General features: G+C 46.8%; 1 non-coding gene across 1 annotated transcript; it reads left to right on the top strand.

Annotated features, from left to right (window-relative positions):
* The first annotated feature begins 209 nt into the window (after positions 1 to 209).
* Positions 210 to 347, top strand: LOC114816165. Its single transcript, XR_003763940.1, has one exon. It is a non-coding gene; the product is annotated as a small nucleolar RNA SNORA7 (small nucleolar RNA).
* The last annotated feature ends 5,521 nt before the right edge of the window (positions 348 to 5,868 follow it).

Below are 5,868 nucleotides of genomic sequence, written 5' to 3' on the forward strand. Positions count from 1 at the left end.
GGAGCATCAATGAGAAAGGAACAAGTGATGTGCTGTCAGTCAGTCAGTCAACCGTATTTTTTGAGAGCTTACTGTGTGCAGAGCACTGTACTAAATGCTTGGGAGAATACAACCGACATATTCCCTGCCCCCAATGAGTTTACAGTCTGGGGGGGGAGACAGACATTAACATAAAGAAATCAATTACAGATGCGTACCTAAGTGCTCTCCTCCTCTCAGAGTCACACCTGGAGAGTTTCCAGTATTCCACCAGTCTCGATTACGGGAGGGAGAGTCAAGCAGTGGCCTACCCATTCCATTCCTAGCTTGGCCTGTGGCCAGCGAGTGGAAAGCAATCTGCTACAAGTCAAAACTCAACTGTGCTGGGCAGCAGTGACATTGGAGAGAGTCGAGGCCCGAGACTCAAGTTTACTGCGTGGAACGAGTAAATCGCTTCTGGATTTTTTTTTACCAAGAAAACCCTGTGGCTCTACCACCAGAACGATTGCAGATGGAGGTGGGACGTTCTGGGAGAGATGCATCCATGACGTCGTTACGATTCGACGGCATAAGACAAGACCTAAATGTGGGGACTGGGAGTGGGGGTGAGTAAAGGGAACAAGTCAGGGCAATGCAGAAGGGAGTTGGAGAAGAGGAAAGGCGGGCTTAGTCACGGAAGTCCTCTTGGAGGAAATGTGTCTTCAGTAAGACTTTGAAGGGGGAGGGTGAGGGGTGAAGAGTCATTGTCTGTCGGGTATGAGGAGGAAGGGCATTCCAGGCCAGAGACAGGATGTGGGCAGTGCTAGGTGGCGAGATAGACAAGATTGAGGTACAGTTTTTAGCATTTAGAGGCGTGAAATGTCCTCACCCAACAAATAATAATAATTGTGGTATTTGTTGAGCGCTTCCTATGTGCAAAGCACTGTTCTAAGCGCTGGGGGGATACAAGGGGATCAGGTTGTCCCACGTGGAGCTCACAGTTTTAATCCCCATTTTACAGATGAGGTAACTCCCAAGTCCGGGCTCTTTCCACTGAGCCAAGCTAACAAATGTCCTCGCTGGCCACTGGGTCCTGGGTGGGTCGGATAGGGTGCCTTCCCCGTTCTCCAGTGAAGAGGGACTCACAAGGTGACAACCATCCCCGCTCCTCTGTCCCTTTCCAGAGACGCTCCGCTCCCGTAACGTCTGGAGGCTCACTCATCAATCCAACCACTTTCATTTCTGAGTTTTCTAGGGAAAGCCAATCCATCTGGGTGCCTGAGGGATAGGCCGTTTGGGAGATGGCATTTCTATGGTATTTTTTAAGCTCTAACTATGTGTCAAATGCTGTTCCACTGGGGTAGATCCAAGTCGATCAGGTCGGATATAACCCGTGTCCCACATGGGACTCAGAGTCTAACTAGGAAGGCAGACCAGTTTGGAATCTGGTTACAGCTGAGGAAACTGAGGTACAGAGAAGTTATGTCTTGACCAAGGTTATGCCACAGGCAACTGGCAGAGTCAGGAGTAGAACCCAAGTCCTCTGACTTAATAATAACGATAATATTCGTTAAGCGCTAACTATGTGTCAAGCACTGTTCTAAGTGCTGGGGTGGATACGGGGTAATCAGGTTGTCCCACATGGGACTCACAGGTTTAATTCCCATTTTATAGATGAGGCACAGAGAAAAGTTAGGTGATTTGCCCAAGGTCACACAGCTGATAAGTAGCAGAGCCATGATTAGAACCCATGACCTCTGACTCCCAAGCTCATTCACTTTCCATTAAGCCACAGTGCTTCCCAGCTTCAGAAAGAACAAAAAAAATGCTGGTTTTCAAAATATTTTGGACCATGTCTAATTCCACTTGTAAGCAGTGTCCCAAGCTTTGGTTTATAAAATGAATCACATCCTTTGCGATAATCCAGTTATCCAGATAGCTGGGCCGAACAGTATTGAAACTGTTGAAGAGATTAAAGGAGAGATGAACGGCAGAGATTTGTGTGGAAGTTTAAGGGAAAACTTGAATTTGATGGGGTATTTATTTTTAAATGGAAAAATGTAATGAGGTTGAAAGCCATTAGCAAGTTATGAATATGCAAAATGCAAAGATAATGAAAATGACAAACACCACAGATATCAGTAATGAAACCTAACGTAAAGAAAAGCTCTTTTTCATTATAAAGTTGAAATACGTACAATGCACATGAAAAAAGGGAAGGGATCTGATGATTTCTAAAACCTTTCCCAATGCATCATATAGAGTTAAATTGCGAAAAATGGGCCATTGTAACGTATTTTTTAGATAATTAAAATCATTAAGCGCATAAATCACTTTCGTATCACTGCAACATTAACCAGCTTTAGCTAATTTTGATAGCTACTTTAGCAGATTCGTGAGCATTTCATAATTATCCCTCTGTTTAGTATCTGTTCACACATTAAGCTTACCCGTGTTCCTGTTTTGAAGAATGTGAATACTAATTCTGTCTACTGACAGTTCTTGGGACAGGGACGATTGACGGAGCATCCCAAGTCTATGGATCCCCCGTCAAAGGAGGTGTTCGGAGAAGTCCCCGATCTTTTAACACACCGGTTTACCTTTGGGCAGTAAATTCCTGTCCTACCTGCTGAGTGAGGGAGTGTGTGTGCGCGCGCGTATGGGGGAAGGTTGAGGGATTAGAATCAGGGAGAGAGGAGAGCAGTTAGACTCTCACGATCAGTGTGGGGTGTCGGTTTCTTGTTGTACTGATGTTGTTGTTCTTGTTGCTGTCTGTTGTTGTTCTCCCGAGCGCTCAATACAGTACTCTGCACACAGTGAGCGCTCAATAAATACGACTGAGTGAAAGAATTGAGACAGCGGGGGTTCCCTGACACCAACAAGGCAGTAGATGGGGAACCGCATGGCCTAGTGGAAAGATGGAGGATCCGAGAGTCAGAGGACCCGGGTTCCGATTTCGGCTCTGCCACTTACCGGCTGTGTAAACTCGGTTCCCTCGTCTGAAAAATGGGAAATTCACTATCCGTTCTCCTTCCTACTTAGACTGTGAGCTCCTGGTAGGATGTGATTATCTTGCTTCTACCTCAGCATTTAGTAAAGATAATAATAATTATGGTACTTGTTTAAGTGCTCGCCATGTGCCAGGCACTTTTATAAGGGCTGAGGTAGATGCAAATTAAGTTGGATACAATCCCTGTCCCATAGAGTGGGACTCAGTCCCCATTTAATAGATGAGGGACCTGAGACCCGAAGAAGTGAAGTGACCCGTCCAAGGTGACTCGGCGGACTTGTGGCAGAGGCAAGATCGGAACCCAGGTCCTTCTGACTCCCAGGCCTGTGCTCTATCCACTCAACCACGCTGCTTCTCAGTGCTTGGCACACAGAGTCACGTGACAAACGCCATTATTATTACTAAAAGTGAGCTCCTTAAGGGTAGGGATTGGATCTGCCAACTCTATTGTATTCTCCCGAGATCAACTACAGTCCTCTGTATGCAGTAAGCACTCCAAAATCACCCTGATTGATCGGCAGGGGCAATAATTAGGGACTATCTTAATAGGACTCCCAAACTTCCCGTTGCCAGCATGAGACAAAAAACTGTTGTGTTCTCTGGGCCTCAGTATCCTCATCTGCAAAATGGGGCTTAAATCCTATTCCCTCCTAGTAGACTGTAAGCCCCATAATGGGACAAAGAGTGTGTCCAACCTGGTCAATTCATATGAACCCCAGGGCTTAATACGGTAGCCACGTAGTCAGCATGTAGATACCATAGTGGTGATAACAACAATGGTAATAATAATAATGTTGGTATTTGTTAAGCGCTTACTCTGTGCAGAGCACCGTTCTAAGCGCCGGGGTAGATACAGGGTCATCAGGTTGTCCCACGTGAGGCTCACAGTTGATCCCCATTTTACAGGTGAGGTAACTGAGGCCCCGAGAAGTGAAGTGACTTGCCCACAGTCACCCAGCTGACGAGTGGCGGAGCCGGAATTCGAACCCATGACCTCTGACTCCCAAGCCCGGGCTCTTTCCACTGAGCCACGCTGCTTCTCTAGTATGATATCATACTAGTGTGATGCTTTTTATCCATCCTGGTCATAGGCAAAGCCCATCGATAACTCTGAAACTACGCCCGCCCCGAGGAGCAACATGGCTTATTGGAAAGAGCACGGAGTAGGTAGTCAGAAGGAACTGGGTTCTAATCCTGGCTCTGCCACTTGTCTGTTGGGTGATCTTGGGCAAGTTACTTCACTTCTCTCTGCCTCAATTACCTCATCTGTAAAATGGGGATTAAGACTGTGGGCCCCCACGTGGGACATGAACTATGTCCAAGCTGATTATCTTGTATCTCAGCCAGCACCTATTACAATCCCTGGCACATAGTAAGCGCTCAACAAATACCATTTAAAAAAATTATGTTCCTGGACATAGCTCAGCATCCAGCGACAGGCTCGTAGGCAGGATGAAATGCCAATTTAGCAGGCCGGGTTTGGTAACGGAGTCTTACCAGGTCGGGAGTGAATGAGGCAGCTCGGTAAGAGGATCCATCAGCATGGCTCCACCGCTTGTCTGCAGTGTGACCTTGGACAAGTCACTTCGCTTCTCTAAGAACTCAGTTCCCTCATCTGAAAAATGGGGATTTAGACTGTGAGTCCCGTGTGGGACTTGGACTGTGTCCAACCTGATGATCTTGTACCTTCCCCAGTGGTTAGTACAGTGCCTGGTATATAGTAAGCATTTAACAAACACCATTTAAAAAAAAAAATAGGGGAAGTGCAAGCCAGAAAGAGCCCAGCCTCACACACATACATAAATGGACCGCAAAAGCATCTTCACAACCACGGGACGACCGCAATCCTGTCCTTACTTTGTGTGCAAACTCTAAAGCAACAGTTAGGATCTTGGTTTCTCACTGGCATTTGGAATTTGTTTATTTTCTCCAAACTACATGTTTTGGGAATTATCTCAGGCTGTAAAATTCCACACATTTTTTCATACAATACATTCCAGGTTTGTATAAACATGCGGGCTCTGTGCAGGTGGATGTAATGTTTGCTTAGCATGCACGCACAGGGCTGTATGACTTGAAGATAATCTAAACGGTGATTTTCACTTGGCAAACGGAACATTTCTTTTACGATGGATGGAGGTTTTTTTTTTAACCGTGATGTCTAACCGTGCATCCAGCAAGGTGCAGTCAAGGAGTGTGTTCATTAATTAATAATAGTAATAATAATGTCGGTATTTGTTAAGTGCTTACTATGTGCAGAGCACTGTTCTGAGCGCTGGGGTAGATACAGGATAATCAGGTCGTCCCACGTGAGGCTCACAGTCTTAATCCCCATTTTCCAGATGAGGGAACTGAGGCACCGAGAAGTGAAGTGACTTGCCCACAGTCACACAGCTGCCAAGTGGCAGAGCCGGGATTCGAACCCTCTCCCAAGGGCTTAGTACAGTGCTCTGCACACAGTAAGCACTCTAAAAATACAACTGAATGAAAGAGTGAATGAATCTGCCTAAAAACACTTAACCGGCTCACCTCCTCCTACCTCACCTCACTGGTTTTCTACCAACACCCGGCCCGCAAACTTCCTTCCTCTAATGCCAATCTACTCACTCTACCTCAACCTGGTCTTTGTCGAGCTCGCCACTGACCCCCTCGCCCACGTCCTCTCTCAGACCCGGAACTCCCTCCCTCTCCTTGTACGATAGACCACCACTCTCCCCACGTTCACGTGCTTACTATGTGCCAGGTGCTGTTCTAAGCACTGGGGTGGATACATGCTAATCAGAGAAGTGAAGGGACTTGCCCAAAGCCAAAGAGCAGACAAGTGGCTGAGCCGGGACTAGAACCCATGACCTTCTGACGCCCAGACCCGTACTCCGTCCTCTACGCCATGCTGTTTCCCC

Source organism: Ornithorhynchus anatinus, chromosome 1 (genome assembly GCF_004115215.2).
Source record: "Ornithorhynchus anatinus isolate Pmale09 chromosome 1, mOrnAna1.pri.v4, whole genome shotgun sequence".
Classification (NCBI taxonomy): Eukaryota; Metazoa; Chordata; class Mammalia; order Monotremata; family Ornithorhynchidae; genus Ornithorhynchus; species Ornithorhynchus anatinus.